Source organism: Mustela nivalis, assembly GCF_964662115.1.
Source record: "Mustela nivalis genome assembly, chromosome: 5".
Classification (NCBI taxonomy): domain Eukaryota; kingdom Metazoa; phylum Chordata; class Mammalia; order Carnivora; family Mustelidae; genus Mustela; species Mustela nivalis.
Genome location: NC_139024.1, coordinates 32,943,140 through 32,968,252, shown reverse-complemented (window position 1 = coordinate 32,968,252; position 25,113 = coordinate 32,943,140). Strand labels below are relative to the sequence as shown.

The 25,113-nt window shown below is 34.1% G+C and overlaps 1 long non-coding RNA gene across 1 annotated transcript in view; it reads left to right on the top strand.

The window, feature by feature from the left end:
• The window catches only part of LOC309865518, a 721,161-nt gene that overhangs the window by 418,715 nt on the left and 277,333 nt on the right, over positions 1–25,113 (top strand). The window contains exon 4 of the long non-coding RNA XR_014312143.1: positions 21,627–21,744. This is a non-coding gene — a long non-coding RNA (uncharacterized lncRNA). The remainder of the gene's footprint in view (positions 1–21,626; positions 21,745–25,113) is intronic.

Genomic DNA, 25,113 nt, shown 5'->3' with positions numbered 1-25,113 from the left:
GTAGTCTTTTCTTAATCTCAGGCAACAAACTGAGGGTTGCTGGGAGGGGGGTAGGGATAGAGTGGCTGGGTTATGGACACTGGGGAGGGTATGTGCTATGGTGAGTGCTGTGAATTCTGTAAAACTGATGATTCACAGACCTTTACCCCTGAAGCAAATAATACATTATATGTTAATAAAAAGATAAAACCTCATATTTTCATACTATTTTTCCATTTTTTACTACATTTACTTTAATTTTACATTTTTGTATAATTACATAATTTGTAATTATAGTAGTGCAAGTAGGAATAAAATCATCTATTGACTACCCACTGTATGATTAAAAATTTGATTAAGTAATTCACAAATAATTACTTGTGTTCAATAAATGAACATATGCTTAGTCTCACTAGAAGTGAAAGAAATAAGCACTTTAAAAGAAGATATATATTTATATGTATATTCCTATCAAGCTGCCAAAAATGAAAAATAATTACCCAGTTACATGTGTAAATGTCTGTGTATGTGGCATTGGGAGGGAAGTTGGGAGGAACTATCTGTTGAAAGTCTAAAGGGAGAATAAACATAGATTATTTTTGGATGATAAATGGTTATACATGTCAAAACCTTTAAAATACGTACTATTTGAACATAGCAATTGTTGTGGATTAATTTGTTTGTACAAATATTAGGAAATAACCAGAAGAACACAAGTATATTTAAAGAAATATTCATGATGACATCATTTGTAATAATAAAATAATAATCACAACTGGGAATAAATTTAATTTTGAGTGATTTGGAATTAAGTGTGGGGAGACTTCTGTTTCTTATAATGATGGGTTGGTAATACAGACCAACTACTCCAAAAAGAAAATTTTTTTAAAAATGGAAGAAATGCAAACATCTTCTTAAATAGATAATGTGATTAATAAGATAGTGAGGAAACACCAGACCAAGAACAGAAAGAACATTTGAGTTGAAAGAGGTATGTCCTAGTTGATCTTTGGCTATATAGTAAGCAGCTAAATTCTAAAGCTCAAATTTTGATAGAGAATGAAGCAGAGATTAAAATTCAGCCCCTCTGAAAGGGAAATACACCTGTTCTAGCCTGGATCCCTGAAAGGTTGCTCTCTGGAATAGGGAACGTGAAATATACTCTGGGTGGTTATCTACATGGTCCACCAAACTTCAAGTCTTGGTCTTAGATGGCTACACCCTTACATGGTCGGCAGAAGGAAGTGAAGTTTCTCTCCGAAGGAATATATCATTTCCTGGATCTGAAATTATTCCTAACATATTTTTTCAATAAGCATTTAATGAACAACCAAAGGTAATAAAGTTTACAGTGGGTCTAGGCAATATCAGCTGCAATCATCAGAAACAACAGACAACAGAAACAGATACTGGCACTCTGGATATTAGAAATATAAAACAATTTGTATTTTCCATGTTGGTGAAGGTAAAGGCTAAGCTTAAAAATTTCAGTAAAATATGAAAATTATAAAGCATTATATGATAATTATGCAAAGGGCCTAACTTGAAATCACAGCTAAAATCTAAGATAACATTGAGAACTCAAAAGAGGGTTTACAAGCAATTATGTATGTTTGATATATTCTGAACTGCAATGTAGGTCACTAGAAATTATCCTGAATGAAATATAGAAAGATAAAATTGTGGAAAATTCAGAAAACAGTAAAAGACCTAGAGGATTTAATGAGATTTCACATGTTTCACTTAAGTCCCAGAAGAAAAAGAGACAGAAAGTTATACAGACATTTTTGAAGCAACAATGGCTGAAAATTTCTAAAAACAACTGAAACACATTGATCCATTGATTTAAGTACCTCAAGAAGCCAAAAGCAAGATAGATAAATTTTAAAAAGTCTACACTTCAATAATAATAGTGAAACTGCAGAAAAATTAACAGTATGTGATGGTTTAAACTTACAATAGGCTTCTGTTCAGCACATGAAGTTCATAATGTAGATGCACAGTTATTATTCTAGAAAATTTTCATATTAAGTGGAAAATAACCATAATACAAGGACAATGATCTATTTTATGTACATAAATGAGTATCTTTAATATACAAAATATTTCAAAGTAGTAATTTCTAGATGGTGAAAATTTGGGAGCTATAAGCTTATTAATAATTTTTACACTGATACATATTTTATTTTATTTTTTTAAAGATTTTATTTATTTATTTGACAGACAGAGATCACAAGTAGGCAGAGAGAGAGAGGAGGAAGCAGGCTCCCCACCAAGCAGAGAGCCCAATGTGGGACTTGATCCCAGGACCCGGAGATCATGACCTGAGCTGAAGGCAGAGGCTTAACTCACTGAGCCACCCAGGCACCCCTTTATTATTTTTCAAGAATAATTATATTCTCTCAGTGTTATTTAAAAATAAACATCAAAACACAATATCCAATGTTGGTGAAAAAAATAATAAAATAGATACATACTTGCTGGTGGGATTATACCTTGAAACAAAATCAGTATTGGGAAATTAGATTGTATACATTAAAAACTGTGAAAGTGGTGATGCCCATTGGTCTGATGATTTAAAGTCTAGTTATTTATCTTAAGGAAATAGAGATTTGGAGGATGATTTTTTGTAATGCACGTAGATGTTTGATAAACAGATTCTTTGTCTAGAACACTACTTTGTTGGGCCTTTTTCAGGTCTCAGTGGAAATATCTCTTCCTCAGCATTTTTGCTGAGCATTTCCTCAGCATTTTGCTTCAATATCCGGTAGTGGTTTACACCCCACCTAGTTACTCTCATATACACTGTATCACAGTTATAATTATGTGGGTTTTTCATCATTATCTGCATAATTACTGTCTCATCCTCTACATATACTGTAGGATTTTGGAGACGGGGACTACATTGTTATTCTTATCTCAGCCCCATACTCCAAAGCACCATTTTTTGCTCATTATAGGTAAATTTTTAATAAATTAATAAGAATGTTTCTTTCAGATTTTATTTCAATAAAAAGATATAAACTTAATAAAAATTCAACATTTCTTAATTTTTAAATGTGTTATGCTATATCCATCTATGAATACCACAGTTCATAAAATTCAGTATTTTCTAAAATGTTTAGGGTCTTCTAAAGATTTTTATTATATATTATTGTGGAAAAGAACATCTATGAAAGTGTATTTACCTAGTAAACTCATCCTAAAGATCTCACAATTAGGGGTACGGAGGTAGCTTAGTTGGTTGAGCATCAGACTCTTGGTTTCGGCTTAGGTCATGATCTCAGGGTCATGGGATCCCGCCTCACATGGGGCTCTGTGTTCAGGATGGAGTCTGAGATTCTTTCTCCATCTCCCTCTGTCCCTTCCTCCGCCTGTTTGCTTGCTTCTGTACTCTCTCTCTCTAAAATAAATAAGAAAAATCTTTTTTTAAAAAACTCACAGATTAGAAGAAAATCTACATATCAAATATATTATCTTTCCTTTGTACCTATATGAAAGTATGTGTATATGTATTCGTCTGTATTATAAATAGGGAGGTAGAGAAGTCAGAGAAGACCTTGCTGAAAAGTGACACTGAATAAAGATCTGAAGTTCTTGAGAGAGTGAATTACACTGATGTCTGGGCAAAGAATCTTAGGCGGGGACATAGCAAATGTGAACTCAAGTGTGTGGCTGGCATGAATGGGAAAGAGTAAAGAGACCAGTGTGGGTGGACTGGATAGTGGGGAGACTTTTCTTTCTTTGTATATTTCTCCTTTCTAGCTTTGCTTGGATTTTCTATTTCTTTTCTTGATTGTATATGTTAAGGATTTTTGCCGTGTTTTAAAGCATACCTCAGGGGCGCCTGGGTGGCTCAGTGGATTAAAGCCTCTGCCTTCCACTCAGGTCGTGATCCCAGGGTCCTGGGATCTAAGGGCTCATCATCCGGTTCTCTGCTCAGCAGGGAACGTACTTCCCCCTCTCTCTGCCTACTGCTCTGCCTACTTGTGATCTCTGTCTGTCCATTAAATAAACAAAAATCTTTAAAAAATACCTTAAGCTTTAAAAAATATATATTTGTTGGTTTTAAACTTTTCTTTTGTATATTATTCCTTTTTTCTTGTTTTCCATTGATTTTTAAAAACTACCTGGCTAAATTTTCAAGTGGACTTCATTTACTTTTTTTTCCTTCTCTTTTAATGAAATGAATTATAGTTTATAAATCTTGCTTGGACTGGAGTTTTGATTGAATCACCAAGCTTTTACATTTAGTGTTCTTTTTCCTTTTATACTAATTTTATTTATAGTCATTTCTAAGCATGAGCTTTTCTTCTTATATAACAGCAATATGTTCATGGTAGAGCAATAGGGGAACTCTAGGAAAAAGAAAGAAGAAAATAACTGATGATAATCCCACCTATTACCCAATCATTGAAGTACCTGTATGGTTGTTTTCCTTTAAATTTAGGATAATAATTTATTTATAGTTTTGTAACCTGAATTTTTCTGCTTTGTACTTAATGATTTTCAGATCTTATAACAATTTTTCACAAGAAATACATCTTTGTAGTAGAAATACAAAGGACATGAAAGGACGAGAATTCCTGAATCCCCAAAGTTCTCTACTTGATGTAGCAAGATATTTGTTACCAGTTTGCTGTATTTTTTGCAGAGATATTCCATTACAAAAACTAACATGTTGTTTCCTTTATGATCAGAATATCTTCTCAGTGTCTTGTGTCACTGTGGCAATATTTGTGAGCCATTGTTTTTTCATTGTCTTTCTAAGTCTCATTTGGTTAGTTTTGAAGTTAGTGGAGATTCTAGATTCTGGCAATGGCTATTGATTTTTGTTTCTAGTACTCATTTTCAATTTTATTTTTCTGTTCTTTTTTTTTTCATAGAATTTTAGTGATAAATCTCGAGAGCTTGAGTAGGACTGTCATTCAAAACTTCCTTTACTAGGAGAGTCTTATATTGTTCTCTTGTTTTTATTTGTTGGCTTCTGTTATTGTTTTTGTTTCTTATTAAATCACATTTTATTTTTTTACTTATGTTAACTATGAGACACCATACATTCTTTTTGGAAAGAAATGAGATATAAATTGATAGATAATTGAAGGGTAAATAATATTTTACTGTGTGCTATAAAAAGATGATCACTATATATGGCTGTTATCAAGAAATTACATATACAAGTCAGTATAAGTGAATGCTGTATCAAATGATAAAATATTTTTTATTTACTTGGAAATATGTTTATGACATTTTTCTGAGTAAGAAAAAGAAAAAGTCACATGGTACTGTGCATAATAACATGACTTTTAATGCAGAGTTAGCCTGCAGAATTTATCTGTATATGCCTATATCTGTATATGCCTGACCTAGGTATGCCCATATCTACATATGCCCATATCTATCTGTGCACAGAAAGAAGTCACAATGGAAGTTTGCTAGTTAAGATTTGTAGGTGGTATATCTTGTGTGAATTTTATAATTTTTATTTTTATTTCTATTGGTTGCTTGAATTTTTCATCCATCTTTTAATCAAAAGTTTTATTTTCCTAAAAGAGACTTTACACATTTTTTCTTGATATAATTGTCATGTCTAGAATGCCAAACTTTAAGACTCAAGCAACTTAACATGCAATTAAAATATTTTTCAAACTTCACTCAGATTTACCTTTGCCTTAAAAACTGACATAGAGCAACACATCGAAGTTTTGAATATTTTCAATAGGCTATAATTTTTGTTACAGATATTGCATAAAAGTTTGAAACCAATTTTATATGTCGCATTTAACTGCAGATAGATCATTTTATCCTAATTTCTTGTCAGTTGGTATTTTAGAAACATTTCTAAACAGGAGGCTTCCTAGGGAATGTAGAAATCATGCTTTCCCTTTTAGTGACATTATATCATTAAATACTAAAGTCTTTGCACTAAAATAATAAAGCTTTGCTATTTGTTCATAATACATATATGTTTGCTCTGCTGTGCCAAGGACAGGAAAGTCACAGAGCTTCCATGTTGAAGCTGGTTATTAAATATTCAGGCTCAATTTACCAGAACCTTTATTATACTGTGAGAAGTCTTCTATAATGAAGAGCTACTTGTAACATCAAAGCACAAGAGATATTACCTCTTCCCCTCATAGCCCATGACCTAAAAGCTTTTCTTTTTATCTTTATATGAAAGAAAAACATACTTTTCAAAAAAGACTCAGCATTTGCGGACATTGTGTGCATCATGTAAAGTAGACTCTGGATATCGTCTATGATTTTTGCCTTTGTCCAAATGTTTTGTTTTTTCAACATTATACTTTACAACTATTTTTTAGAGAACAAGAGAAAGGAATTTAATTTTAAACTAATTGTGACAAACAGTTCTTAACTAGCAATATATATATTTTCTCCTTTTTTCTAAATAATCTGAAGATCTGAAAAAGTGACACTGGTACTTGGGCCTTTCATTTATAGTCTCAGAAAATAAGAGAAACATTATTTTATTAGTTTTAGGAATACAAATTTTGGAATAATTTTTGTACTTCTAAAAATGAATATTACAACCAAATTGAATATTCATAATAGAGCTACAAATGAGGGGAAGTTTCACTATGCCTGTCTCTCTTTCGTTTTCTATCAAATACAGATATTGGGGCAAAATTGAAAATAGGAAATACGCAAAGGGAACGTAAGAAAAAGGGACTTTTCTAAAGAAATTATCTAAAAGTTTCCCTTTTATCTGATTTAATTGTATCCTGCAATATCATGCATGTAGAGACTTTATTTAATCATGTCCATACTATTTGTATGCAGACATATGATGGCAAGAAGTTTATAAATGCTTTTAACAATAATTTCACATTTTTGCATGAAAAAATGCTGGTGTTCAATCTTGCATTTGTGTAAATACCTTTGATTTTTACATGAAAAACTCCTAAATTTCCAATATTTATTTGGTTCATTTAGAATCATTAGAAATAGAGGAAAAGTTGAGAGAAGAGATAGCTTTGGTGATTAGTGAAGCAGAAGCAAAACAAATTTGGTTCTTTGGAATCATAATCTTTAGCTTGTAAAATAAGATGAATTAGAGAGGTGAGTGGTATGCTCTGGTGTGTTTCAAAGCATTAGGTTGTTCTTGCATGAGGTCATCATCATATCAGGGTTATTAGGGTGAGGTGCTGGTGCCAGAGAGGGTGGGCTACTGTTACATGCTTCATTCAGAAAAGCATTGGGATTACTAGACTATGTATGCCATGCAGGGTCTCTCCTCTTTAGGAATCCCAGCCAAATAGAGGAATAAAATTTTTTTTTTCTCTCTCCTAACTATCTAGTGTTCAATTCATCTTTATTCTTATATTTATCAATTTAAAACTATTATTTGATTAACCACTATGTGTTAGACACTATGCTGTGCATACAATAAAATGAAACTAAGATTCCCCCCATTAAATAGCTTACACTCTTTAGCTTGGGTTATAGATAGTGAAACATAAGGTCCTTAGGCTTATTGCACCTGGAAGTACAAAGCACTTTTCTTAATATGAGTTTCCCTGATGATTTTTGCTTAAAAATTACATTGTCAGCCAGTGATATGCCATTTCTCAGGACATTAAACCTGGTGACCCACCAGAGGTGGGCTAGGACCTGCTGTGCCTGCTATAGGTGTTGTGCTAAAATGGTGGAGGGTCTCAGACCCTTCTGGGTCCCAGTTCATTCATCTTCAAAATGAAGGAAACAGACTGAAACATCACTAAGTTTTAAGACATCACTTCGTTTTAACCCTTGGACTCTCTTAACTCCATGTTCACCCAGAAAAACAAAATTCTGCATTAAGGTAAATAAGCTAACAAAGGGTCTATTCATTTTGATTGTCTTAAGTGTCTAAAAAAATTGATTAGGCCTGATACTTAATAAACCCCTCTGAGGTTCTAAAACACAACACAACACACACACACACACACACACACACACACACACACACACACTAGCATTTCAGTGCTGCAAACCCTTTGATCTCTCTGTTGTGTGTTCACAAGTTTCACTCCAGTCTTAAAGCAGCTTGCTATGAACAGGGAGAGGTGATTGGGATAGAACGTGTGAAAAGTTAGAAGATGGAGTGTTATCACTGTTGCTATTCTGAGGAAAACACAACCAAATGTATGTTTTGAGGGACTAGAAGACCCCTGTCCAGCAGCAAAGCTTTGGTATATAGGATATGTGTGTGTGAATGTTTGCTGCAATGAGACTGCCTCTACTCCCTAAGTGATTAGTGTAATATCAGAGTGGAAGATCACTCTTGTCTATTTGTGACTGAGTGATTTTGAGGATATTGAGGACAGCTTCCCTGGTACACTACTGCCACCAAATATATGTTAAAGGGATTAGAAAAGATATCCTACATGTTATTGCCTCTGGATTAACTTTACAAAGAAAATGAATGGAATATAAAAAAGTATCTATAAAGGAATTATAAACCAATTATAAAACTAAGGAATTTAATTTCAAAGTATTGTGTAGGCTATCTAAGTGTGTCTGTGTGTATTCATATATGGCATGCATATTTATAGTACATAGTCATTATATACATATTCATTATATATACTGCATATTTATTATATATACACATATACCAACATATAACATACAGTATATACATATGTATATATTGTATTAAGTATTTTAGAGCTATAGTGTTTTATATTTGTATATTACATATATATGCAGCATATATATACAGTATACATACAAGTATGTGTTATATGTTCTACTATTTTTAGTACTATAGCTCTGCCACTATACTAATAATATATAGTATCATTATGTATTTATAGTATATGTATATATATGAATAATGTAAATATAAGTAAAAACATTTTAGAACATCAGAAAAATTGGTAATCCAGTGGATTATAATTCCATATATATATATATATATATATATATATATATATATATATATCCTGATTCCATTTATTAACAATGACAGTAATACCAGGCAGGCCATTTAATGGGTTTAGAGGGCAAAGAAATCCTTATATTCTGAAAGCCTTCTGTTTGCTTGGATGTGTCATATTTTCAAATCCATAAATTATTTGAGCATTGCAAAGATTGGCAAAATTTGGTTTTGTTGACAAAGCTCATTTAATTGCCAGAAAGTCTGGCTGTGATATGGTATTTACTATGTGGTTAGATGGAACCAATGCTAAGCAACATTGATATACTGGTATAATTTTGTAGCACACAATATTTTAATGAGTCTTTACTAAGACCTATTATAATAGAGACCAGAAATCAATTCAGCCATTTTTTTTTCCTGCGGTCTTTTTAAAAGACGTTGTACAATCTTTTTATGCCAAATGTTTAATGGTTAAAAAGAAGTGTTTCTAATTGATAGGTAAAAACATTCAGAAAGAAATTGTTTCATTTAAAAAAAGTTTTTTTATTCCACTTTCCTTTTTTTTTTTTTCCTATATAAAGTTTGTGTACAAGCCTTTTTATTCTTGTGGATCCTACATTTTCTTTCTTTATGGCTACCAAAAATAAAACTCCATGAGTTGTCTAAGATTGTTAACTTTTTAGTAGATAAATTTCTTTCTTATTAATTGCTTAATAAAACTGATTATTGGAAAGACATTTTGTAGATTTTAACTAAGTTCATAATTTAATTATGTGATCTTATTTCAACCTAATTTTCATAACTATAAACAAATGCACCAGTATCTTACATTATTTATTTAATAAGTACTTTTTATTTTACTAGTTTGTATATATTGCTAAACCTTCAACCATACAACTTAATACCTTAACATCTAATAAAGCAAGCTTAGTTTTAGAAGGACATGTGTGTCCTAGAACAAAGATTAAAGCACTAAATCATTTTGTGTGCTTACAATGGACAAATGATGGCACATTTCTGTCTCTATAGATTTTAATCAATACATTAGTCAGATTTCAAAATTATGAGGAAAAAAATTAAATTTTATTTTTTCAATGTTCCAAGATTTATTGTTTATGCACCACACCCAGTGCTCCATGCAATACGTGCCCTCCTTAATACCTACCACCAGGCTCTCCCAACCCCCAACCCTCAATCCCCTCCCCTCCAAAACCTCAGTTTGTTTCTCAGAGTCCACAGTCTCTCATGGTTTGTCTCCCCCTCCGATTTCCCCCAACTCACTTCTCTCCTTTACCCAGTGTCCTCCGTGTTATTCCTTATGCTCCACAAGTAAGTGAAACCTATGATAATTGACTCTCTCTCCTTGACTTATGAGAAAATTTTGACAAATTATTACCCTAGAGTAAATTATAATTTATGCTGAAAATTTTTTAATGCATTTTATTTTGCATCAAAGTGCAAGTGTGGGGGCACCTGGGTGGCTCAGTGGGTTAAGCCGCTGCCTTCGGCTCAGGTCATGATCTCAGGGTCATGGGATCGAGTCCCGCATGGGGCTCTCTGCTCAGCAGGGAGCCTGCTTCCCTTCCTCTCTCTCTGCCTGCCTCTCTGTCTACTTGTGATTTCTCTCTGTCAAATAAATAAATAAAATCTTTAAAAAAAAAAATTCCTGGCTATTGTTCTCTTATAAAAAAAAAAAGTGCAAGTGTGAGTAAATTATGTATGATGGCTTCTTGGTTAAAACAAGAATTTATTTGTTTGCATCTCACTAATATCCCAATGTTTAGGTAGTTATCTTTACTCCTGTTTGCTACAGGTAAACTGGATAGAACATCAGACAGCTCATTATAGAGACGTTTGCTCTATTCCCAAAGTTGGATGACAGAACAAGTCATAGTGAGTATTGTAATTTTAGTGCTACCATGCATCTTCAAGCTGTCTGGAGGTAAAATACTTACTAAGCATTGCATTTGGGCTGTCAGAATGCTTTATGGGATGGTAATTAAAGAAAGGCAGTGCTGTAGAGTTAAGCCAATATCTGATGAATTCTAGAAATGTCTTCTAAAAAGCTCTTCCTTTGAATCTTAAGTTTTGTAAGAAGTATATTTTGTATTTGTTGACTAATCTTTTATTAAATTCATACTCTCAGAGTATTCACTGAAAATGCATTTATTTTCTTATGATAAGTCAATGTCCAGTTCACCTAGCAGAGAACTCAACTGTCAGTATGCTGCCCTTTGAAATGTTGGCTTCCCCTCTCTTAATTTGTATGATCAGTTCCTATTTTTAAAACACAACAGGGGGTTCCCAGGTGACTCAATCTGTTAAACGTTAAAGGAATACACATTTGTTGTTGTTGTTTGTGTGTTTTTGTAGTGTGTAGTAATAAGAAAGAATAAAAAGGTTAATTATTTCAAGTGTCTTTTATTTTCTTTCCACAGTGAAGAATATTTTTCATACTTGCTTTAAATTTTTAAAAGTCTTACCAATTTCCTATAGAAGCTTCTTCAGCTTGGATGCAAAGCAGTGTACAATGTCCGGAGGATAGGTAGTAAGTTGGTGTCTCTTCAAAGATAAAGTATTTTCTTGATCCATTCATCTGTTGATGGACATCTAGGTTCATCTAGGCTATTGTAGACATTGCTGCTATAAAATTCGGGTGCACATGCCCCTTTGTGTCTTTAGGGTAAATACCCAGCAGTGCGATTGCTGGGTTGTAGGTTAGCTCTGTTTTCAACTTGAGGAACCCATGCTGTTTTCCAAAGTGGCTGCACCAGCTTGCGTTCCCACCAACAGTGGAGGAGGTTTCCCCTTTCTCCACATCCTTGCTGCATCTGTCATTTCCTGACTTGTTAATTTTAGCCATTCTGACTGCTGTGAGGTGGCATCTCACTGTGGTTTTGATTTGTATTTCCCTGATGCCAAGTGATGTTGAGCACTTTTTCATGCATATTTTGGCCATTTCGATGTCTTCTTTGCAGAAATGTCTGTTCATGACTTCTGCCCATTTCTTGATTGGATTATTTGCTCTTTGGGTATTGAGTTTGATAAGTTCTTTATATATTTTGGATACTAGCCCTTTATCTGATATGTCATTTGCTAATATCTTATTCCAGTCTGTCAGTTCTTTTTGTTTTGTTGACTTGTTTCCTTTGCTGTGAAAAAGCTTTTTATCTTGATGAAATCCCAGTAGTTCTTTTTTACCTTCCTTCTCTTGCCTTTTGCAATGTTTGTAGGAAGAAGTTGCTGCAGCTGAGGTCAAAGAGGTTGCTGCCTGTGTTCTCCTCAAGGATTTTGATGGATTCCTGTCTCACATTGAGGTCTTTCATTCATTTTAGTCTATTTTTATGTGTGGTGTAAGGAAATGGTCCAGTTTTATTCTTCTGCATGTGGCTGTTTAATTTTCCCAAAACCATTTATTGAAGAGATTTCTTTTTTCCATTGGATATTCTTTCCTACTTTGTCAAGGATGAGTCGACCATAGAGTTGAGGGTGCATTTCTGTGCTCTCTAATCTGTTCCTTTGATCTATGTGTCTGTTTTTGTGCCAGTACCCTACTGTCTTGATGATGACAGCTTTGTAATAGAACTTGAAGCCTGGAATTGTGATGCCACCAACTTTGGCTTTCTTTTTCAACATTCCTCTGGCTATTCATGGTCTTTTCTGGTTCCATATAAATTTTAGGATTATTTGCTCCATTTCTTTGAAGAAAATTGATGGTATTTTGATAGGGATTGCATTAAATGTGTAGATTGCTTTAGGTAGCATAGACATTTTCACAATATTTCTTCTTCCAATCCATGAGCATGGAAGGTTTTTCTATTTCTTTGTCTTCCTCAATTTCTTTCATGAGTACTTTATGAGTACAGGTTCTTTGCCTCTTTGGTTAGGTTTATTCCTAAGTATCTTGTTGTTTTGGGTGCAATTGTAAATGGAATCGACTCCTTAATTTCTCTTTCTTCTGTCTTACTGTTGGTGTATAGAAATGCAACTGATTTCTGAGCATTGATTCTATATATTGATACTTTATTGAATTCCTGTATGAGTTCTAGCAGTTTTGGAATGGAGACTTTTGGGTTTTCCACATAAAGTATCATATCATCTGCAAAGAGTGAGAGTTTGGCTTCTTTGCTGATTTGGATGCCTTTTATTTCTTTTTGTTGTCTGATTGTCAAGGCTAGGACTTCTAGTACTGTGTTGAATAACTGGTGGTAGTGGACATCTCTGCTGTGTTCCTCACCTTAAGGGAAAAGCTCTCAGTTTTTCCCCATTGAGAATGATAATCACTGTGGGTTTCTCACAGATGGCTTTGATGATATTGAGGTATGTACCCTCTATTCCTACACTTTGAAGAGTTTTGATCAAGAAAGGATGCTGTACTTTGTCAAATGCTTTTTTAGCATCTATTTGAGAGTATCTTATGGTTCTTGTTCTTTCATTAATGTATTATATCACATTGATTGACTTGTGGATGTTGAACCATCTTTGCAGCCCAGGAATAAATCCCAACTGGTTATGGTGAATAATCCTTTTAATGTACTGTTGGATTCTATTTCTATTGGCTAGTATTTTGGTGAGAATTTTTGCATCCATGTTCATCAAGGATATTGGTCTGTAATTCTCCTTTTTGATGGGGTCTTTGTCTGGTTTTGGGATCAAGGTAATGTTGGCCTCATAAAATGAGTTTGGAATTTTTCCTTCCATTTCTATTTTTTGGAATAGTTTCAGAGGAATAGACATTAATTATTCTTTATGTGTTTGGTAGAATTCCCCTGGGAAGCCATCTGGCCCTGGGCTCTTGTTTGTTAGGAGATTTTTGATGACTGCTTCTATCTTCTTTCTGGTTATGGGTCTATTCAGGTTTTCTATTTCTTCCTGGTTCAATCTTGGTAGTTTATATGTCTCTAGGAATGCATCCATTTCTTCTAGTTTGCCAGATTTGCTGGTGTATAGTTGCTCATAATATGTTCTTATAATTGTTTGTATTTCTTTGGTGTTGGTTGTGGTATCTCCTGTTTCATTCATGATTTTATTTATTTGGGTCCTTTTTCTTTTCTTTTTGATGTCTGGCCAGGGGTTTATCAATCTTATTAATTCTTTCAAAGAATCAACTCCTAGTTTCTTTGATTTGTTCTATTGTTCTTTTGGTTTCTATTTCACTGATTTCTCTCCTGATCTTCATGATTTCTCTTCTCCTGCTGGGGTTACACTTCCTGTGCTGTTCTTTCTCCAGCTCCTTTAGGTGGAGGGTTAGGTTGTGTACTTGAAACCTTTCTTGTTTCTTGAGAAAGGCTTGTATTGCTATATACTTTCCTCTCAGGACCACATTCGCTGTATTCCAAAGATTTTGAACTGTTGTGTTTTCATTTTCATTTGTTTCCATGAATTTTTTTTAGTTTTTCTTAATTTCCTGGTTGACCCATTCATTCTTTAGTAGAATGCTCTTTTGCCTCCATGTATTTGAGTTCTTTCCAACTTTCCTCTTGTGATTGAGTTCTAGTTTCAGAGCCTTGTGGTCTGTAAATGTGCAGGGAATGATCCCAGTCTTTTGGTACCATTTGAAACCTGATTTGTGACCCAGAATTTGATCTATTCTGGAGAATGTTCCATGTTCACTAGAGAAGAATATTCTGTTCTTTTGGGATGGAATGTTCTGAATATGTCTGTGGTGTCCATCTGGTCCAGTGTGTCATTTAAAGCCTTATTTACTTGTTAATCTTTTGCTTACATGATCTGTCCATTTTAGTTAGGGGGGTGTTAAAGTCCCCTCTATTGTTGTATTATTGTTGATGTGTTTCTTTGATTTTGTTATTAATTGGTTTTATATAGTTGGCTGCTCCCGTGTTAGGGACATAGATATTTAAAACTGTTAGATCTTGTTGGACAGGCCCTTTAAGTATGATATAGTGTCCTTCCTCATCTCTTATTATAGTCTTTGGCTTAAAATATAATTTATCTGATACAAGGATTGCCACCTCAGCTTTCTTTTGATGTCTATTAGCATGGCAAATTGTTTTCCACCCTCTCAGTTTAAATCTGGAGGTGTCTTTGGTTCTAAACTGAGTTTCTTGTAGACAGCATATTAATGCATTTTGTTTTTTTATCCATTCTCAACCCTGTGTTTTTTAATGTGGACATTTATCCCATTTACATTAAGGGTCATATTGAAAGATATGAATTCAGTACCATTGTATTGCCTGTAAGGTGACTTCTACTGTATATTATCTCTGTTCCTTTCCAGTCTATTGCTTTTAGGCTCTCTTTGCTTAGAGGATTCCTTTCAATATTTCCTTTAGGGCTGATTTGGTGTTTGCAAATTATTTTGATTTTTGTTTGTCCTGGAAGCTTTTTATCTCCCCTTCCCTTTTCAATGACAGCCTAGCTTGGCTGCATATTTTTCCTTTAGTGCTCTGAATATATCATGCCAGTTCTTTCTGGCCTGCCAGGTCTCTGTGGATAAGTCCGCTATCAATCTAATATTTCTACCATTGTATGTTACAGGCTTGTCCCATGCTGCTTTAAGAATTTTCTCTTTGTCACTGAGACTTGTAAGTTTTACTATTAGATCACAGGGTTTGTACCTATTTTTATTGATTTTGAGGGGGGATTCTCTGCACCTCCTGGATTTTGGTGATTGTTCCTTTTGCCATATTAGAGAAATTCTCTATTATAGTTTGCTCCAACATACTTTCTGCCCCTCTCTTTCTTCTTCTTCTGGGCTTCCTGTTATTCTAATATTGTTGCTTCTTATGGTATCACTTATATCTCAAATTCTCCCCTCATGGTCTAGTAGTTGCTTGTCGCTCTTTTGCTCAGCTTCTTTATTCTCCATCAGTTGGTCTTCTATATCACTGATTCCCTCTTCTGCCTCATTTATCCTAGCAGTAAGCATCTCCATTTTTTATTGTACCTCATTAATAGCTTTTTTATTTCAACTTGGTTAGATTTTAGTTCTTTTATTTCTCCAGAAAGGGATTTTACTTCTCCAGGAAAGGATTCTCTAATATCTTCCATGTATTATTTGAGCCCAGCTAGCTCTTTGATAATCATCATTCTGAACTCTAATCCTGACATATTATTGATGTCTGTATTGATTAGGTCCCTAGCCATTGGTACTACCTCTTTTTTCTTTTTCTGTGATATGTTTTTCTGCTTTTCATTTTATCCAGATAACAATATATTAATGAGAGAGTATAATACTAAAAGGGTGGCAAAGACCCTAGAAAAACATATGCTAACCACATCAGAAGAGACCTGAAACTGAGAGGGAGAAGAAAGGGGGAAATTTTTTTTTTTAAAATAAAGATATATATTTATTAGACTGGTGAATAGAACAGAGCCACCCACTTGATTTTGGGTATATTCTGGTCTCTTAGAAGAAATTACCTCCCAAAATTTTAAAGAAAGAAAAAAAAAAATATATATATATATATATATATGGGGTAAACACAATGAAGGGATGGAAATTGACTGTCAAGATGAAAATTAAGAAAGATTCTAAAAAAGGAGTTGGTAAGATAAATTGGTTGGAAAAGAAAAAAAAAAGAATGTGATCAGGTTGGAGATAGATTTAGGGTATATTTTGATTTATTAGAAGAAATTACATCCTAAAATTTTAAAGAAAAAAAAGCTATATGTATTCAAAAAATAAAGTTGAATATAATGAAGGGATAAAATATGTCTATAACAATGAAAATTTAAAAAAGATTTTTTTAAAAAAGGTGTTGATAAGATATAATAATTAAAAAACATTAAAAGAGGAAAGAGGAAAAGTTTAAAAGGATAAAATAAGAAAAAAATAGGGCACCTGGGTGGCTCAGTGGGTTAAGCCCCTGCCTTCAGCACAGGTCATGATCTCAGGGTCCTGGGATCCAGCCCCACATCAGGCTCTCTGCTCCATGGGGAGCCTGCTTCCTCCTCTCTTTGCCTGTGATCTGCTTACTTGTGATCTCTCTCTCTCTCTGTCAAATGGATAAATAAAATTTAAAAAAATAAGAAAAAATAAAATTAAGAAAATTTAACTTTACAAGACTAAAGGATCATGGGGAAAAAAAGCCATGAATTCTGTGTTGCTTTCCCCTAGCTCTGGAGTTTCACAGTTCTCATTGATCGTTGAACTTGGTCTTGGCTGGATGTTCTTGCTGATCTTCTGGGGGTGGGGCCTGTTGGAGTGATTCTCAAATGTCTTTGCCCCAGGCAGAATTGCATTGCCCTTGCCGGGGGCCAGGGGCCAGGTTAAGTAATGTGCTCAGGTTCACTCTCAGAAGCTTTTATTCCCTGAACACTCTCCGTATTGCTCTGGAGGATGGTAATAAAAATGGAGCCTCCCAATCTCTAGCCTGTAGGAGCCAAGGGATCAGGGGCTGCAGAGAAAAGCAGTGTGCCTGCAGAGAAAAGCAGTCAATCCCTCCTATCTTGCTGGTGTCCATTAGCGTTCAGCCTCACCTGGACTGTGACCGAGCATTTCTATCTCTGGTGCACAGCCCCATTTGGAGTCTCCAAACCCAGCAGATCCCTGCTGTGTACTCCTGTGCCACTCATCCTGGTGGAGGAAGATGGGGGGTCTCTCCAGATATGCCATTTGTGGGGTCCCTGCTCAAAGAGCAGTGGTCTGACTGTGTTGCAGTTCAAGGTTTAAGGTATCCTGGAGCTAAAAGCTCCATCTTAGGCTCTTTCTCTGTAGTCTACTACCCCGCTTCAATACCTGGCATATCTGCAACACTCAGATACCCCCCGTCTTTCTGTGACCCCGTTGGTCCTGAGACCACATGGTTCCCATGAAGTCTCCACCCCTTCTTAGCCTCTGAAACGAAGTCCCTCAGTGGAGCAGACTTCTAAAAGTTCTGTTTTTGTGCTGCACTGCTCCACTGCTTTCCAGGAGCTGCCCCTCCCCCCACAGTTTATCTTCCAGTCACTTCGGATTCACTTCTCTGCACATCCTACCTTCCTGAAAGTCGTTGATTTTCTGTTCCTAGAATTGCTGCTCTTCTCTTCTATCTCCTGTTGAGTTTTTAGGTGTTTGGAATGGTTTGATAACTATCTAGCTGAATTCTTGGGACCTAATGCTATTTCAATTTCCTACTCCTCCACCATGTTGCTTCCCCCTTCTAAAATATAGCTTTTTTATAGAACATCTAGCAGAGGATAATAGATAATGATGCAATGGATTAATAATACTATTTTTAAAAAATTGAAAGGTAATCCTCATTCAGAGCCAGTTTGACATTTTCCTCTATGACATCCTATTTAGGGCTCTGAATCCAAGCTATGCATTTCTGTGAATTTGGATCTAACAGAAAGATGTAGCTTTCACATAATTTTCTCCAGTTATAAGAATCATAATTGTTGCAATGGGATGTTTAAGCCTGGGTCACTTTAATCTTTTCTGAAGATAGCAAGTGCTCTTCAGGGACATGCAAGATGAGGAAGGCACCTGTTGGTTGCTGCATCTGTGTCACCAATATATACTTGGTGCAGATCAGTGTGTTCAGGAGTCAGTTATGAAGAGGAATATGAAATGTTGCAACTTAGCAAATGTGCTAAAATATAATTATAAAAAATATTTTGAAAGCTAACCAGTTTAGACTAACAAAATATTTATATATTCTCTCAATTTAGTCTTGAGAAAACAGCTGAATGGGATGTAAAAATAAAGATATAACTATTAACATTGAAGTATAATTGTCTGATAAAAGTACTCCTTTTATTTTGAGCTAGACAAAATGAGGTGATTTTCAGATTCATTTGATTATCAAATCTTGGAATGAAGTAACCTATTCTATTCTTATTTGCTGTTGTCTCAAGATATAGGATTCCTACATCTCTGAATTACAATGACATATAGTAGGGTTTTGAGAATATAAAGCATAGGTCAAAATTTGTGACAAGCAAATACAGCTGCTGACATTCTATTGAATAGAAATATTTAAAAAAATAAAAATTTTATTAAAACTTCTAACTCCCAAATTTCATGGAAAATCTGGGACATTTTGATATTTATTTTGTCTTAAAAAGCTTTTAAATGTAAATGTGCAAGCACTTGGTTAAAAAAAAATCAAATGGTAAGAGGGTCATAAGGAAATGTCTTCAATCTCTCATTTTTCCATTTTCTTAAGTATTCTTCCATAAATATTCATGCTTATATAAACATATGAGAGAAATAAACAATGAGATCACAATAAATATTTTTCTATGCCCAAGTAATTTTAATTCCTCATTTTTGTAATAACTTGTTTTAATGATTTTTGTTACTTTATTGCTTTATGCTTACTTTTATTCCACTTTCATTGTCACTGCTTTAGTATTTTTAAATTGAATTCTTACATTTCATAGAACTTCATTTTTTCCCTCTCCTACTTAAATTTTTTATTTCATAAGTTTGAAATACTATCCTTTAATAGCTGATAGGAACTGTGGTGATTGCAGTGGTAGAGGAAGGAGAGCTTCAGTGTGCATGCAGGGCAGGCTGGGAGGGTGCCAGACACCTCTGTGAACACCATGCTATATTTTTCTTGGACGATATATCAATCTTTTAAGTGGACATCCAAATGTGTCTGAATCTATTCTTCTGAAAACAAATCTAACAGCCATTCCCGAAGAAATAATGATCCTCTTCTTGACAAAAGTCTGAAAATGTTTAGCTAAGTTAATGCATTTTGAACCCTTTTGATCATTGAAAGAATCAAAGTGGAGTGCAAAATCTAGAAGTCAGGTCTTCGAACTCTGTTCTGCTATCTTTCTCATTTCTTTTTACCAGTATTCAGATTGAGGGATTTGGGGCTGATCAAGGAAACAGATATGACCATGAGGTGGCAGTAGCACACAAAGAGTTTTATCTGGGCAGTGCTTTGGCAAGTTTGCCCGTGGGGAAAGTCCCTCACAGCAGGAAACCTTCAGAGGTAAGGGATGAGCTCTACTCCCTGGGAGGGGAAGAGGGCAAAGGAAAGTCCTGGGAAAGAGAGTTAAGAGGTGTTAGGAGTCTAGATGGTTTTATTCGGTAGCATAATGGTGAGTCTCTGGGTCATAGAGCTCTGAAGGGCAGCAGAAACTTGGTCTTTTATAGACACAGAGTTTATCTTACTTATGGCTTTCAGATATTGGGTTCAGTTGTGTGCATTATGCAAGACGGGAAGGCTATAAATGGCTAAGATTCTGCTTATTTGGAATATATTTATAACAACTGGATGTTAAAAATTTGAGGGTTTTTTTTTTTTTTTTTTTTTTTTTTTTTTTGTGCCAGTGGGCTTTGGAGCTAGTAGGTCCCAGCTGGCTGTGAAGTAAACAACATAGGGCCAATGTACAGAAGCCATCTTTGACTCACTGATGTAACAACTAGGCTGTACTAGTTTTGTTTGTGTATGTGTGTTTTGTCATTATAACATACTCCAAATATACACAAAAATATACACACTAATATAATGCATAATATGTACACAACATCCCTATTTTGTTGATTTTGTCATTTTGTCATAATGGCCCCAGGTTTTTTAAAGGAATAAATCACTAGAGTTGAATTCCTCTGTGTACCCCTCCTAAAACTATTCTCCTCTTCATCTTCTTCAGAAGAGTCTTCTTTGTATGCTTAGATTCATATACTTTATATGTATCATTTAAAATAATTCATAAAGTTCTTTTGACATGACTTAAACTTTATATAAATGATAACAAAATGTACATAGCCTTCTGCCTTCTTATAATTTTTGAGATTGATCCAAATGGATCCAATTGATACTTGTAGGTAAAATAGTATTTCATTGCATGAATATAGCATGATTTTAAAAACAATTTCATACTTATGGACATTTTAGTTGTTTCGTTTTCCACTGTTTGCAAATGATAATGTAGACAACATTTCAGAATATATCTTCTTATGTAAATGTTGATACTCAGCTATTTCATTTTGATAAGCTGTTAATAAATTGGCAAATAATTCCCAAACACTGTATGTGTACAGGTCTGGGACTTTCTTGAAATTAGAAGTAAATCCTATTCTTAATAAATTTATAATAGTTTAATTTTATATATGTTTATAAATTAGGATGACTCTGATATGTGATAGCTTAATTTTTTCTATCATTTTACTAAACTGAAATTTATTTCTATGATAGAGTTGCTGTCAATGTTATTGTTTTAATATTTACCCCAATATTTTGTTTTGGAAATCCTCTGAAGTGCATAGGCCAGTAGGAACGACTGGGTTGCAGTTTTGTCTTTAGGAGAACATTGTGTTAAAGGCCTTCCTGAATTTCTAGCACTGTCACTTGCTCAGCTAATGATTTATCAAATACATAAGAGCAATTAGAAAACTGAGATTTAAAAACAGTGTTATTATCTACAGCTCAAGTAATTTAAATCACTCTCCTAGGAGATGTATTTTGGGAAAAGTCCTAGTGGCAGGCACATGACATGGTAAGGATAACGCTTAGTGTAAGCTGATAACTTCTAATGGGAAATTATATACAGAGCTTTTGAATTGCCTTTCAAATCACTCATCTTTCCAGCATTTATTGTATGCAACAAATTCATAGAGAGTGTTTAGCTAAAACAGGTAGTTTGAAAATATTTTAACGTTTTTATCTAAACAAATGTCAGAATTTTTTTTGAAAATGAAAAATGCTAAGTATAATAAAAGTGTATATTTATGCTCTCGGCAGCCAAATGTGCTTTTTAATGGAATTTAAATAAATGGAATTTTTATGACAAAAAAAGCAACAGTAAAAGCAGTGATTATGTTTTTCATAGTTCATTTGCTGTCTTTGCCCTGCAGACCTTGTGTGGAGGAAAATGAGATCCCGAGTGAAGTCTACAATGTCATTGACTCTGAAGAAGGACTCAGAGACCCATTGGTGTTTAATGACCCTTACTGGCCTATGCAATGGGAACTGGTATGATCTTCAGAAATAGATGGTTCTTTGGCAATGTTAAGAAATATTATTTTCGTCATATTTTAATGCAGTAGACAGACACTTTTATGCGCTGCCTGCTTTTATCTATTGGTTTTGCAGAGAAAGACTTAGCAAACTTTTGATGAAATGTTACTGCCAGGTTACTAATGAGTACTAATCCTTTTAATTTGATTACATCCTTAGGGTTTGATTTAGTGTACAAAAGATACCAGTAAAAGAAAAAAAAAAGACATTTAAATTTGGTGCGTGAAAACAGACTCATTACATAGAAATGTTGTTGCCATTCAGGCTTGAAGTTCTTGTTCTTACATAACAGGAATATATCCTATATTACATCAATAATGAAAGAACTCTTCTTTGTTTTTATGGTTTAAGTAGATGTTAGAACAGTGCATAACAAATTTTTTTTTTTCATGATGCTTAGGGTGTTGGATGTTTTAGGACCATATTGTTCTATCATATACACACAATTGTGATAATAGAAAGGACTGAAAAAAAGCACGCATATTTTTTTAAAGTAAATAAGTAAAAAAAAAAAAAAAAGTCAAAGTCCATCCACTGAAGATTTTAATAAGAAATACTTAGAATGTGAAGATGACTTGCTGAAAATATCAGAGAGGAATTGAAGACCTTCTTCTGTCCATACTTAGCTCCTCATAGGTCTGTAGATTATATGGTATTGTAAAGGGTCTCGTGCTGTAAATGAGAAAAAGTTTAAGAGCATTTCATCATGTTTATGGACATAATGAGGTGAAAGTGGGCAACTAATGTTATACCTCTTTTTTGTATAGATCATTGGTAATTGCCAAGCCAAGTATCTGAAAAGAGGAGAAAACCCATGTTGGAAAAAGTCTAGTTTACTCCTCTGTAGTTTCAACTCATCTTTAAATGTGAAACATAATTTATAAAACTTTAATATACATCTATATATAGAGAGATATGATATATATATATATATATCATATATATTTGTATATGACTACATTTGACATTTCAAACAAACAAAAATACTCAAACAGAAAAAAATTGAGTTTTGCTTCATTGCTTGGAAGTGAGATAATCAGTTAACAAGTGAGTGGACTAGAACTATTAGGGTCATGAAAGTTAAAGAGAAAAAGAATGAAATTTTTGACAAAGGAGTGAGGAAAAGTATCTAGGTAAAAAGGAGGGCATGAAATGAGGAGAAATGTCTTTAAACTTTCTCTTGTTGGTTGGTTTTTTTGACCTGAAGCAGCAGCAAAAATTAAGATAAATACTGAAGATTACATATATTGATGCTTCATAATTAGTTACCTAGCAAGATATACTTTTATTGTATCAGTAATTAAATGCTAAGCTCCTGTATATTGAAGTCAAGAATTGTAGAAGAACACAATAGGGAAAGGAAATAGAGGCCAATTCTTCTTGTTGGAAAGGCAAGAAGAATTGAGTAACAGTCAATAAAATGACAAGGATTAGCAATGGAGAAAAATCTTAGAAGACTTTTAAGCAATAAGCCCTCTTAAAAGCAGAGGATAGAGATTGTGAAAGGTAGAAGGTGGAAGTAGAAGGAAAACCCTATACTGTTTTCTAGGGTATAAGTTGATAAACTTCTTCTGCAGATAACCAGATAATAGATATTTCAGGCTTTCTGGAGCATATAAACCTCTGTGGCACAATTTTGTTGTTGTTGTTCCAGTCCTTTAAAAAAATGTAAAAACCTTAACTTTGCACCATACAAAACCAGGGTATCAGCTGGATTTCACTTGCAGGCCATAATTTACTGATGCTGCAGAGAATAAGGGAAAAGGGGGAGTAAAAAAATAATAATAATCATTCAGATCTAGCTGTCCCTTAGCATCCAAATTTGCTGTTATACTATGCACACATTACACAAACACAACTCAGCAATGAAAGATCAACCAGGTCATATTACCATCAATAGCTTTCTAAAATATTACTGTATTCCTTACAGCATTATTCTAGAGGTATGTCTGCCTGTATGGAAGAGATTCCTTGTAATACCTCATAGTATTAAGGCCAGCCATAATACAAAATTGTAAAGACAGGTTGAAGTTTCCAACTGGATGTTCTGTCTAAAACATATTCCTAACAGTAGTCCTATGCTATGTTATAGAATCCATTCTCTGTTGAGAATACCAAAATTATTTATTGAAGGATTGATGGGCACAGCTGGGTTGTGCTGCCCTAATGGAGAAAGGTGAGATCTTACCATCCATTAAGTGGTCTCCCTTAGTTACCACTGTCATTCTCCTTTCTCAGGACACAACCTAGTATCCTGAAACAGGAGTCTATTCTTATCTGTATTTTTGTGCCCATTTATTTACTCCTCAACCAAAACATGGTAGTCAGTGTGGTAAAGTGTTCCATCATGATTTCTTGGGTAAGTGGCATAGAGGAAAAGAGTGAAAGCTAAGAAGATTATAATTTTTTATTATATTAGTTAGACAAAAATAACATAACCCATTTTAACTAGTGCTCAAAGCTCAATATACATTGACTAGAAAGTTTACAACAATATAATTTTCAAAATGATAACATTGGGGTGGGTATGTGTTGTGGTGAGCACTGTGTGTTGTATAAGACTGATGAATCACAGACCTGTGCCCCTGAAACAAATACAACATTATACGTTAATAATAATAATAAAAAAAGAATTAAATTTCCTAGCCAAAAAAAAAAGTAAAGCTTATCTACTTTAATTTTTTTCTCCTCTAATTTTTGATTCAGAAGTTAATTTTGTGCATCTGCACACACTTATTTTACTTATCAAACAATGGGGGAAATGATGTAAAAGTGAGTTGACAGCATGAACTTTCATCAGTGAAAAAGGTATCAGGATACTTAGATACTTGGGGATCAGTATCTGAGCCAGGGATCCTATCCTGATCTCTATGCCTCTGTAGACTGCCACAGCACAGGCCAGAGGGCCAGAGTAAGGATGATGCCAAGAGAGATTCAGCCTATGAATTTAAAAAGAAAAGGAAATGTTAGATCATTTTAACATGGTTTCAGATTTAAAAAAAGCAAATTTTTTTAAAAGAAAATTTTTAAAATGTTTCTATGAGTGGGTATATTAGGAGGACTATAGGCAAATGGAGATTCTATCCTAGGTCTAGACTATGCTGTCTAGACTGTGACTATCATGAACATTTTAATCTTCTGAAAATTTGTTTTCTTATTTGTAAGATGGGCATAATAGTACATATTCCACAGGATTGTTTTTAGAATTAAATGGGATCATGGACACAAAATATGTACCATGGTATTTAGCATGTGGTGGGCATTCAATGAACAACTTGGCAGCTAACCAGATTCCTTTCCTACCTATAATGGGATAAACATCCA